The 13,047-nt window shown below is 49.3% G+C and overlaps 1 non-coding gene and 4 pseudogenes across 1 annotated transcript; all 5 read right to left on the bottom strand.

Annotated features, from left to right (window-relative positions):
- Positions 1-1,371: 1,371 nt before the first annotated feature.
- Positions 1,372-1,491, bottom strand: LOC141268160 (5S ribosomal RNA; annotated as a pseudogene).
- Positions 1,492-2,112: 621 nt separating this feature from the next.
- LOC141266740 (5S ribosomal RNA) lies at positions 2,113-2,231 on the bottom strand. Its single transcript, XR_012320766.1, has one exon. It is a non-coding gene; the product is annotated as a 5S ribosomal RNA (ribosomal RNA).
- Positions 2,232-3,150: 919 nt separating this feature from the next.
- On the bottom strand, positions 3,151-3,269 carry LOC141269749 (5S ribosomal RNA; annotated as a pseudogene).
- A 621-nt stretch (positions 3,270-3,890) lies between these two features.
- On the bottom strand, positions 3,891-4,010 carry LOC141267831 (5S ribosomal RNA; annotated as a pseudogene).
- Positions 4,011-4,932: 922 nt separating this feature from the next.
- Positions 4,933-5,052, bottom strand: LOC141269057 (5S ribosomal RNA; annotated as a pseudogene).
- Positions 5,053-13,047: the final 7,995 nt, after the last annotated feature.

Raw genomic sequence — 13,047 nt, 5'->3', positions numbered from 1 at the left:
AAGGGGGGGCTCTCTTGCTCTGCCCATCCCACAAGACACAGAATCTTCATGCTGAGAAGCAGATGACATGTAGGCCTGGACACATGCTGGACAAAGACATGATTTACCAGCCAGGATCCAAGGAAAGATGGGTGAATCTCAACAATTAAGCTAATTATGTACAAATGGACAATTACTTCATAACTAATTATTGTATGTACCTGCAGCAATCTGATTCTTTTTAATGGACAATCCAAGAATAAATAGATACATTTTTTTATAAGAATATCGTGATATTGATACTTTGAGAAGTCCTCAGTAGAAAAAAATAATACAGGTAGAGTATTATTTTACAGTCTCCCATCCAAGTACTAACCAGGCCCAACCCTGCTTAGCTTCCAAGATCAGATGAGATCTGGCGTGTTCAGGGTGGTGTGGCCATAGGCAGAGACTAGCCTCTCACTTGCTGCTTTTCTACTTTGACGTCTGGCTGTCGGCTGCCCTTTCCAGTGCTCAGCAAGACCAGGTCCTTTTGTGCTTTCCCTTCTCTTCAATTTTCTTGCTGGCTTCCTTAAAAGGTCTTGTAGACACAACGCCCCACTCAGAGCCGCTGAGCTCACTGATCGGCTGCAGCGCTGTCGAAGGAACGTCAGCTTCACGGCCAATGCCACAGGCCGGGAGCAGAGGCAAGACTCACCGGTAGACCCGGGTAGGGTGAGTAGAGCGCGGTTAGTTGCTTTCTAATAGCCTGCAGCCGGGGATTAACTTTTAATGAAAGGGAACAATCCCTTTGACTGTCTGCAGCGCGCCACACCTAGAAAGTGCTCTCTCACACACATGCCAGCATGCACACGTGCTTGCACGTGACAACACCCCCTATCTGCCCCTACAACCTCTCCGTCACCATGCATCAGACTCTCCTACCTGTTTTATGATTTCAGGGCCCTATCAGGAATCACCCACCCCTCCCCTCCCCAATTCCTTCCGCACCTTCCTTGCCTTCCTTGCACTGAGGTTAGCTCTTTGGCAGCCGTCTGGCTTGGTTACACAAGCTTCTTACCAAAGATATATGTTACTTCTGCTGGCCCTCGCTAGGCGACAGGCATCCAAAACCTTCCCTGGGCACCTGCTGAAAGCCTGGCCCCTTCACGGCCCCGGGTGCTTTTAACGCCATCATTTCCCCACGGCGAGCTGCGGAGTTAATAAGCACTCCTAGCCGTGACAAGGAGCTCGGTGTCAGGCCTGCGTAAAGGCGGCGGGGTAGCGTACTTAGCTGCCAACTGGCTCAGAGGCCTTGGGGCTTCCATCATCTAGGTTACTTAAGGTCGGTGTCCGGCAAGGCGCCGTTCCATGCTAGCCGAGCTGGGCAGTAGGGCAAAACGTCATCAAAATGGTCTACAGCACTCGGTGTTCCCAGGAGGTCTCCCATCCAAGTACTGTCCGAGCCCAGCCCTGCTTTGCTTCCGAAATCAAAAGAGATCGGGCGTATCCAAAGTGGCATGGCCAGTAGACTTTGCTTGATCCATCGCCCGGCCAGCCTTTCTCAGGATCGCTTGATAGCGAGCAATCTGGCCGTGACAGGGCGGGCTCCGAAGGGTCCATGCAAAGTCTGTGCCGTCCCTACAGGTGTGGTTTGTTTAGCAGTGATTCACCCGCCGCATCAGGTGTCTTCAAAAATGTCTCGGCGCAGGGTCTCCTGCAGGCTAAACCCTTCATCGCGGTAATGTGACAGAAAGAGCAAGCTGGACCCGTAACTTGGGGGCGGAGCGAGACGTCCATGGGTGTATGAAGGAAGAGGGTGAGATGGTTGCCAGAGACTTTGAGCTGCTCTTCAGGGGGGAGGGTCGTGTTGCCTGCAAAAGTTTTCTGCTTGGGGTTACCGGTGGTTGCCTCCAGCCACCCGGGAGACGCTGGTCCTGGTGAAAAGGAGCCTAGTATTAAAAGTAAAGAAGCAACAATGCTGGAGGCCCACGATGATCAGAAGGATGCTGGTATTTTGCAGAGATGAAATAGCGCAAGAGAGAAAGCAAATGAAAAAAAGAAAAGAGAATGAATGTGTGCACTTGTGAAAGGGAATGGAAAAAAGGCATAGAAGAAAGTGGCCCCTGCTGGTGGAAGGAAGGAAAAAGCAAAAGCCTACAGCACCTGGTATTCCCAGGTGGTCTCCCATCCAAGTACTAACCAGGCCCAACCCTGCTTAGCTTCTGAGATCAGACGAGATCGGGCATGTTTAGGGTGGTGTGGCCGTGGGCAGAGACAAGCCTCTCACTTGCTGCTTTTCTACTTTGAAGTCTGGCTGCTGGCTGCCCTTTCCAGTGCTCATGAAGATCAGGTCCTTTTGTGCTTTCCCTTCTCTTCAATTTTTTTGCTGGCTTCCTTAAAAGGTCTTGTAGACAGAAGGCCCCACTCAGAGCCGCTGAGCTCACTGATCGGCTGCAGCGCTGTCGACGGAACGTCAGTTTCACGGCCAATGCCACAGGCCGGGAGCAAAGGCGAGACTCACCGGCAGACCCGGGAAGGGTGAGTAGAGCGCGGTTAGTTGCTTTCTAATAGCCTGCAGCCGGGGATTAACTTTTAATGAAAGGGAACAATCCCTTTGACTGTCTGCAGCGCGCCACACCTAGGAAGCGCACTCTCACAAACAAGCCAGCATGCACACGTGCTCGCACGTGACAACACCCCCTATCTGCCCCTACAACCTCTCCGTCACCATGCGTCAGACTCTCCTGCCTGTTTTATGATTTCAGGGCCCTAGCAGGAATCACCCCTCCTCCCCAATCCTTCCTTGCCTTCCTTGCACTGAGGTTAGCTCTTTGTCAGCCGTCTGGCTTGGTTACACAAGCTTCTTTGCAGAGAAACATGTTACTTCTGCTGGCCCTCGCTAGGCGGCCGGCATCCAAAACCTTCCCTGGGCACCTGCTGAAAGCCTGGCCCCTTCACGGCCCCGGGTGCTTTTAACACCATCATTTCCACAAAGCGAGCTGCCGAGTCAATAAGCACTCCTAGCCGTGGCAAGGAGCTCGGTGTCAGACCTGTGTGGTAGCGTACTTAGCTGCCAACTGGCTCAGAGGCCTTGGGGCTTCCATCATCTAAGTTACTTAAGGTCGGTGTCCGGCAAGGTGCCATTCCATGTTGGCCGAGCTGGGCAGTAGGGCAAAACGTCATCAAAATGGTCTACAGCACCCGGTGTTCCCAGGAGGTCTCCCATCCAGGTATTGTCTGAGCCCAGCCCTGCTTTGCTTCCGAGATCAGACGAGATCAGGCGTATCCAGGTGGTATGGCCAGTAGACGCTGCTCAATTCATCGCCCGGCCAGCCTTTCTCAGGATCGCTTGGTGGCGAGCAATCTGGCCGTGACGGGGCGGGCTCCGAAGGGTCCATGCAAAGGCTGTGCCGTCCCTACAGGTGTGGTTTGTTTAGCAGTGATTCACCCGCCACATCAGGTGTCTTCAAAAATGGCTCGGCGCAGGGTCTCCTGCAGGCTATACCCTTCATCGCGGTAATGTGACAGAAAGAGCAAGCTGGACCCGTACCTTTTGGGCGGAGCGAGACGTCCAGGGGTGAATGAAGGAAGAGGGTGAGATGGTTGCCAGTGACTTTGAGCTGCTCTTCAGGGGGGAGGGTCGTGTTGCCTGCAAAGGTCTTCTGCTTGGGGTTACCGGTGGTTGCCTCCAGCCACGCGGGAGACGCTGGTCCTGGTGAAAAGGAGCCTAGTATTAAAAGTAAAGAAGCAACAATGCTGGAGGCCCACGTTGATAAGAAGGATGCTGGTATTTTGCAGAGATGAAATAGCGCAAGAGAGAAAGCAAATGAAAAAAAGAAAAGAGAATGAATGTGTGCACTTGTGAAAGGGAATGGAAAAAAGGCATAGAGGAGAGTGCCCCCTGCTGGCGGAAGGAAGGAGAAAGCAAAAGCCTACAGCACCTGGTATTCCCAGGCAGTGTCCCATCCAAGTACTAACCAGGCCCAACCCTGCTTAGCTTCCAAGATCAGACAAGATCAGGGAGTGTCCAGGGTGGTGTGGCCGCAGGCATAGACAAGTCTCTCACTTGCTGCTTTTCTACTTTGACGTCTGGCTGCCGGCTGCCCTTTCCAGTGCTCAGGAAGACCAGGTCCTTTTGTGCTTTCCCTTCTCTTCAATTTTTTTGCTGGCTTCCTTAAAAGGTCTTGTAGACACAACGCCCCACTCAGAGCCGCTGAGCTCACTAATCGGCTGCAGCACTGTCGAAGGAACGTCAGCTTCACGGCCAATGCCACACGCCGGGAGCAGAGGCGAGACTCACCGGTAGACCCGGGTAGGGTGAGTAGAGCGCGGTTAGTTGCTTTCTAATAGCCTGCAGCCGGGGATTAACTTTTAATGAAAGGGAACAATCCCTTTGACTGTCTGCAGCGCGCCACACCTAGGAAGCGCACTCTCACACACAAGCCAGCATGCACACGTGCTCGCACGTGACAACACCCCCTATCTGCCCCTACAACCTCTCCGTCACCATGCGTCAGACTCTCCTGCCTGTTTTATGATTTCAGGGCCCTAGCAGGAATCACCCCCCCTCCCCAATTCCTTCCTTGCCCTGAGGTTAGCTCTTTGTCAGCCATCTGGCTTGGTTATATAAGCTTCTTTGCAGAGAAACATGTTACTTCTGCTGGCCCTCGCTAGGTGGCCGGCATCCAAATCCTTCCCTGGGCACCTGCTGAAAGCCTGGCCCCTTCACGGCCCCGGGTTCTTTTAACGCTATTATTTCCACACGGCGAGCTGTGGAGTCAATAAGCACTCCTAGCCGTGGCAAGGAGCTCGGTGTCAGGCCTGCGGGAATTCGGCGGGGTAGCGTACTTAGCTGCCAACTGGCTCAGAGGCCTTAGGGCTTCCATCATCTAAGTTACTTAAGGTCGGTGTCCGGCAAGGCGCCGTTCCATGATAGCCGAGCTGGGCAGTAGGGCAAAACGTCATCAAAATGGTGTACAGCACCCGGTGTTCCCAGGAGGTCTCCCATCCAAGTACTGTCCGAGCCCAGCCCTGCTTTGCTTCCAAGATCAGACAAGATCGGGCATATCCAAGGTGGTATGGCCAGTAGACGCTGCTTGATCCATCGCCCGGCCAGCCTTTCTCAGGATCGCTTGGTGGCGAGCAATCTGGCCGTGACGGGGCGGGCTCCGAAGGGTCCATGCAAAGGCTGTGCCGTCCCTACAGGTGTGGTTTGTTTAGCAGTGATTCACCCGCCGCATCAGGTGTCTTCAAAAATGTCTCGGCGCAGGGTCTCCTGCAGGCTAAACCCTTCATCGCGGTAATGTGACAGAAAGAGCAAGCTGGATCCGTAACTTGGGGGTGGAGCGAGACGTCCAGGGGTGAATGAAGGAAGAGGGTGAGATGGTTGCCAGTGACTTTGAGCTGCTCTTCAGGGGGGAGGGTCGTGTTGCCTGCAAAGGTCTTCTGCTTGGGGTTACCGGTGGTTGCCTCCAGCCACGCGGGAGACGCTGGCCCTGGTGAAAAGGAGCCTAGTATTAAAAGTAATGAAGCAACAATGCTGGAGGCCCACGGTGATCAGAAGGATGCTGGTATTTTGCAGAGATGAAATAGCGCAAGAGAGAAAGCAAATGAAAAAAAGAAAAGAGAATGAATGTGTGCACTTGTGAAAGGGAATGGAAAAAAGGCATAGAAGAGAGTGCCCCCTGCTGGTGGAAAGAAGGAAAAAGAAAAAACCTACTGGACCTGGAATTCCCAGGTGGTCTCCCATAGAGATGAGCGTTGTTCTACTCGAACTGTTTGCCAATCTCAAATTCGAGCTGTTTTGGGCGGTGTTCGAGCCGTTCGGCGAACACGAACAATTTGAGAAAAATTCGGCTGTTCGAGGTTATGTTCGATAACTGTTCGTGCACCAAAATCATAACTGGATTTTTTCTCAGTAATGATGAAAATTAATGCTAATACGCAGTTTGAGTGTACAGCGGGGTGGGGGAAGGGGCAGGGGATGGATCTCTGCAGGAACAATGAAGATCTCCATTTTTTTTTCTCTTTCCCTCATTTACAGTGGGGAGGTGCAATCTGTCAGCCTATCAGCAGCGCACACACGGAGCGAAGTGTTTTTTTTCACACAAGCAAGGGCATGTGTCATTGGCAGTGTATGTCACATGTCCTTGCCCTATAAGACCAAGCCATTTTCCCCGTCGCCACCATTTTCTCACTGCTGCAGCTGCGTGTTAGACGGCACCGCTGTTGCTGTGTGCACTATACCTTGTTAATTTCAAGCCAATTTTCGCACAAATATACAGATAGCTTGGGAGTAGGGAATAGTTGTGATTGCAGTCCTTTTAAGGACTAGGTTACAGCATTTCCTACGACTTTTATCAGGCAGGTCTGTGCTCTTAAATAGATAGGTTGTGGGAGTAAAGACTAATTGTAATTGGAGTCCTTTTCAGGACTAGGTTACATCAGTTCCTATCAGTTTTTGCCAGGCAGGTCTGTGCCAGTGCTGTGCAAGTTTTTTTCACAGCATTTGGCTGAATCTAGCAAAGCTAATCCTTTTGGCCTATTGCAGAGTGTGTTAGTCAGTGGAGTAGCCTATCTGTGTTGCAAGATATACCACCTGTGTATAGAATACCAATTTTTTTACTGCACCTAGTGAAGTAAAATCTTTTGGGCATAGCATCATTCTATTAGTCCATCTATACTGACCTCCATCAGGTTGCAAACTGAATATATTTTTTTCTGCATCTAGCTCTGAAAAAATATTGGGCTTCTAGCTGTGTGTGGGTCTTGTTCTATTAATCCATCTATACTGACCTCCATCAGGTTGCAAACTGAATATAATTTTTTTCTGCATCTAGCTCTGAAAAAATATTGGGCTTCTAGCTGTGTGTGGGTCTTGTTCTATTAATCCATCTATACTGACCTCCATCAGGTTGCAAACTGAATATAATTTTTTTCTGCATCTAGCTCTGAAAAAATATTGGGCTTCTAGCTGTGTGTGGGTCTTGTTCTATTAATCCATCTATACTGACCTCCATCAGGTTGCAAACTGAATATAATTTTTTTCTGCATCTAGCTCTGAAAAAATATTTGGCCTTCTAGCAGTGTGTGGGACTTGTTCTATTAGTCCACCTATACTGACCTCCATCAGGTTGCAAACTGAATATATTTTTTTCTGCATCTACCTCTGAAAAAATATTGGGCTTCTAGCTGTGTGTGGGACTTGTTGTATTAGTCCATCTATACTGACCTCCATCAGGTTGCAAACTGAATATATTTTTTTCTGCATCTAGCTCTGAAAAAATATTGGGCTTCTAGCTGTGTGTGGGTCTTGTTCTATTAATCCATCTATACTGATCTCCATCAGGTTGCAAACTGAATATAATTTTTTTCTGCATCTAGCTCTGAAAAAATATTGGGCTTCTAGCTGTGTGTGGGTCTTGTTCTATTAATCCATCTATACTGACCTCCATCAGGTTGCAAACTGAATATAATTTTTTTCTGCATCTACCTCTGAAAAAATACTGGGCTTCTAGCTGTGTGTGGGTCTTGTTCTATTAATCCATCTATACTGACCTCCATCAGGTTGCAAACTGAATATAATTTTTTTCTGCATCTAGCTCTGAAAAAATATTGGGCTTCTAGCTGTGTGTGGGTCTTGTTCTATTAATCCATCTATACTGACCTCCATCAGGTTGCAAACTGAATATAATTTTTCTGCATCTACCTCTGAAAAAATATTGGGCTTCTAGCTGTGTGTGGGACTTGTTGTATTAGTCCATCTATACTGACCTCCATCAGGTTGCAAATTGAATATAATTTTTTTCTGCATCTAACCCAGCCAATAGTTTTGGCCTAATACCACAGTTTGGCCACTCAGCTCTGCTCGGTTACCATCCATTGTTTTTTTGTGCAAACAACTCCAGAGTTGTCAATTAGTTAACCACCAAAATGAGTGGAAAAAGGCCTACTGCTGGTGGAAAGGGGAATAGGCGTGTTGGGAAGGGGAAAAAAGGTTGTGTCCGTGGGGTAGGTGTTAAAGCAACAGTAACATCTGCAGAAGAAAGACCATCTTCCAGCCAAACTAAAATGTCTACTTCTTTTAGCGGACAATGTGATAAGATCTCTTTCTTACGGCCACGCCAATCGCTACAAATTCCAGATGAGGCACAAAAACAGCAGGTGCTTCAACGGATATCAAGTGCTCCTTTAAGTGGGCTCTCCTCCACATCAACTTCAACATCACAAATACTCCAGTCCTCAAAGGTGTCACCCAAATCGCACTTGCTTCCTCACAGCTCCCAAATCTCCAGCTGCCCGTCTGAGTATGAGGTAGAACAGATGGTTGAGTCTGCAGAGCTGTTTACTCATACTATAGCCTGGGAATCAGAGGTCGACTCCAGCGCTTCTGTGAATCCAGACGAGGAAATGATCTGCACTGATGCCCAGAATCTTTATAAGTCGGATCCAGGACCAGACGCAGAAGGTTCTGACCATAATGTAGACCCTCATTCCCAAATTGTAACTCCTGTTGGTGGAGACAATGAGGAAGACGATGATAAGACTCAAATACCTGATTGGAGCGACAACTTTAGTTTTTTGTCAGGGCAGGAACAGGTTGGCTCTGAGGACGACGGGTATGATAACACACAGGGTGATGATGATGAGGTTGGAGATCCCACTTACTGTCAACCCACAGTCAGCCAAGAGATGAGGTCAGCAGAGGAGGTGGAGGAAGATGCTAGTCACGACGAGGTCAGGTTGCGCCTTCCTGGACAGAGACGTAGTACTGAAAGCACGTCAACAACTGCATCCTCAAACATAACTCTGCCTCTCACCACAAGTCGTGGTGGCTCTTCAGGTCGCATGGGTGCTAAGCCTTGCATAGCCTGGGCATTTTTTCAGATCGATAAAGATGACCCAACTCGTGTTATCTGTAACATTTGTCAGCAAAAGCTAAGTAGAGGCCAAAAAATACATAGTTTGAATACTTCATGCATGAACCGGCACATGGACATGAAGCATAAGTTGCAGTGGGAAGCTCAGTGTGCTACAATACGGCCTAGCCGGCCGGGCCAACCACCGTCTGCCATATCTTGTGCATCCGCGGCCTCTTCATCCTCTGTGACTGGGGGTACAGCAGTCACACCTGTTTTGGGGCGCAGACCTGCCACCTCTTTACCCGCAACAGCCAGCGTGATTGGCAGGTCATCATTTTCTTTGGAGTTGGGAACACCAGCTGGTGTTGAGCGCTGTCCGACATCGATAGCACCACCTTTGGATCAAGGCAACCTAACATGTCCACCTGCATCTTCCTCACAGACCGGCAGTTTGCCGGGGACACCCTTATCAACCCCGTCTAAGCACAATAGCCAGCCCTCGGTCCCTCAGATGTGGACAAGTAAAAGACCATTTCCTCCTAGCCATGAGAAAGCTAAGAGGTTGAATTTCACCATCTGCAAGCTCTTGGCTACAGAAATGCTGCCTTTCCGCCTGGTGGACACAGAGGATTTTCGAGACCTTATGTCCGTCGCAGTGCCCCAGTACCAGATGCCCAGTCGGCACTACTTCTCAAAGAAAGGTGTGCCTGCGCTCCACCAGCATGTCGCACACAACATCACCGCTTCTTTGAGAAACTCTGTGTGTGACAGGGTGCATTTCACCACAGACACTTGGACGAGTAGGCATGGACAGGGGCGTTACATGTCGCTGACTGGGCACTGGGTAACTATGGTGACAGCAGGACAAGGGGCTGCTGTCCAAGTCTTGCCGTCCCCACGAGTTGTGCATCAATCCTCTTTATGTCAAAGTCCCTCCACTGCTTCTGCCTCCTCAACCTCCTCTCGGTCTTCCACCTGCACCCAAAGCCTGTCTGGTCATGCCACAAGCTTTCTAACTGCGCAGAAGGGATCCTGCACACCTCCTTACTATGCTGGCAGTAGGGCTCAACGTCATCAGGCGGTTTTTACATTGAAATGTCTGGGAAATGTGAGTCACACAGCTGAGGAGTTGTGGTCAGCTCTGGAGAACCAATTTCATGAATGGTTGTCTCCACTGGACCTGAAACCAGGGAAGGCCGTGTGCGATAATGCTGCAAACCTGGGTGCGGCCCTTCGCCGGGGCAATGTCACACACGTGCCTTGTATGGCTCACGTGTTGAACCTGGTTGTCCAGCAATTTTTAGCCCACTATCCCAGACTAGATGGCCTTCTGCAGAGGGCACGGTCGCTGTGTGCTCACTTCCGCCGTTCGCATCCCGCAGCTCAGCGACTTACATCTCTACAGAAGTCGTTGGGCCTGCCACTTCACCGGCTAAAATGCGATGTGCCTACCCGGTGGAATTCAACTCTGCACATGTTGCAGCGACTGTGGCAGCACCGACAAGCCCTGGTGCAATACGTTCTGACGTATAGCCTGGGCCAACGAGATTCAGAGGTGGGGCAAATCACGCTGGAGGAGTGGTCTCAGATCAGGGACCTATGCACCCTTCTGCACAGTTTTGAAATGGCGACGAAGATGTTTAGTGCTGACGATGCCATTATCAGCATGACTATTCCGGTGATTTACATGCTGGAGCACATGTTAAACAGAATTCGGAGTCAGGTGGTGGCACAAGAGGAGGTGGAGGAAGTAGAGGAGGAGGAGTTGTATGCGGAAGGGCTAACATCTGCAAGGTCCAGACGGTCGGCAGCACCAAGGCGGCAGGCATGTGAGGGTGGGGAAGATGGTTTTACCAGGGCGCATGGTAGCAGCCAAACTAGTGAGGAAGGTGCAGGAGCCCAGGAAGAAGTGGAGGACGAACTAATGGAAGACTCATCAGATGAGGGAGACCTTGATCACATTTCTGTTGTGCGAGGTTGGGGGGACAGGACAGAGGAAGGAAGCATGATTGTTACCTCGCCACCAATACAACAGGGACTTGGTGCTCCTGGATGCGCAACACACATGAGTGCCTTCTTGCTGCACTACCTGCAACATGACCCTTGAATTGTGAGAATTAGAAATAATCCTGACTACTGGGTTGCCACACTGTTAGATCCCCGGTACAAAAGTAAATTTGCAGAAATTATTCCTGCCATAGAAAGGGATGCACGCATGCAGGAGTATCAGCAGAGACTGTTGCAGAATCTTACATGTGCTTTTCCACAAAATACCAGTGGTGCACGTAGTGAATCTCACAGTTCCAACTTGCCAACCGTGGGACCGTCAAGTGTTCAGCACTCAAACCGTAACAGAACCACAGTATCTGCTGGTAACATCAATTTTGCGGAATCATTTCACCACTTTTTTAGCCCATCCTTTGCAAGGCCACAGGAGACAAGAAGTCTGACACATAGTCAACGCCTAGAGACGATGGTACAGGAGTATCTCCAAGTAAACATTGAAGCCATGACTGTGTCACTGGACCCTTGCTCTTTTTGGGCTTCCAATCTGGATAAATGGCCGGAGCTAGCCACTTACGCCTTGGAGATCTTGTCATGCCCCGCAGCCAGCGTTCTGTCTTAACGTGTGTTCAGCGCTGCTGGTGGTGTGCTGACAGATAAGCGCACGCGGCTCTCCACTGATAATGTAGACAGACTCACGTTCATAAAGATGAACAAATCATGGATCCGAAACGACTTTTCTACCCCTGTGTCATCCTGGGGAGAGTAAAAGCTTGATGATTGGTTAAAATCACCCTACCAACCGTTTTAAGCTTTCAAATTACTAATCATGTTTATCTGTATCTTGACTGGAAAATAATTTGGGCTTTGTAGCAGTGTGCAGCACTGATCCTATTAGGCCATCTATACTAAAGCTTCACCAGATTTAAAATTAAAAATAATTTTTAGCTGCATCTAGCCCGGAAAATAATTTTGGGGCTCCGAGATGCGCAAGACACATAAGTGCCTTCTTGCTGCACTACCTGCAGCATGACCCTCATATTGTCAGAATTCGAAGTAATCATGACTACTGGGTTGCCACACTCTTAGATCCCCCAAACTTTTCGATCAACCTTTTCATTTTAATAAAGACCAAAAAAATGGTCATTTTTGAAATTATAAGCATTAGCAGGTTGTTAGAAACTGAAATCAAACAGTTTTCAACTCAAAACTTTATTCTAGGTGATGTTACATATTCACATAGGACCCCTTGTTCGAAAGGAGCTTCTGAACTCTCTCGTCCATTGAATTTGTCAGGTTTTGGATGGTTTCTGCTTCAATTGTTTTGCATGAGGACAGAATACCCTCCCAGAGCTGTTGCTTAGATGTGAACTGCCTCCCGCCATCATAGACACTCCTTTTAATGATGCTCCAAAGGTTCTGAATGGGGTAGAGGTCAGGGGAGCATGGGGGTCACACCATAAGTTTGTCCCCTTTTATGCCCATATCAGCCAGAGATGCAGATGTTTTATGTGCAGCATGAGATGGTGCATTATCATGCAGAAAAATGATCTTGCTGTGAAATACACGGTTCTTCTTCTTGAACCATGGCAGGAAGTGCTGTTTGAGAAAATCCACATACATTATGGAGTTCATCTTTAGCGCCTTCAGGGATCCTAAAGGGGCCGACAATCTCTCTCCCCATGATTCCAGCCCAAAACATTACTCCACCTCCTCCTTGTTGGCGCTGTAGCCGTGTTTGCGTGGGGTGTCCATCAACCAGCCATCCTCTACTCCATCCATCTGGACCATCGAGCGCTGCACGGCACTCATCCGTGAACAAAACTGTTTTGAAATCAGTCTTCATGTAATGTTTGGCCCACTGGAGCCGTTTCTCCTTGTGTGAAGTGGATAGAGGAGGTCGACAGGATGGCGTATGCACAGCTGCAAACCTCTGAAGGACCCTGCATCTTGTTGTTCGGGGGACGTTGGAGGCACAAGCAGCTTCAAAAACTTGTCTGCTGCTATGACAAGGCTTTTTGGCCGCTGCTCTTTCAACCTGACGTAATTGCCTGTAGGAAAGAGTCCTCAATTTGCCCTTATCAGCACGCACACGTGTGTACTGTGAATCAGCTACATACTTCTTGATTGCCAAGACACTTCATCCTGATCATCGCACAATGTTGATTGTAGTCATGCCTTGACCTAAACACTCCACAATTTGTTGCTTCTCAGCAGCCGA

The sequence above is a fragment of the Phyllobates terribilis genome, unplaced genomic scaffold, assembly GCF_046119375.1.
Source record: "Phyllobates terribilis strain yellow unplaced genomic scaffold, ASM4611937v1 Scaffold_4__5_contigs__length_816908805, whole genome shotgun sequence".
Lineage (NCBI taxonomy): Eukaryota > Metazoa > Chordata > Amphibia > Anura > Dendrobatidae > Phyllobates > Phyllobates terribilis.
Note: the sequence above shows the minus strand (reverse complement) of the source record. Positions and strands in the feature narration are given on the sequence as shown.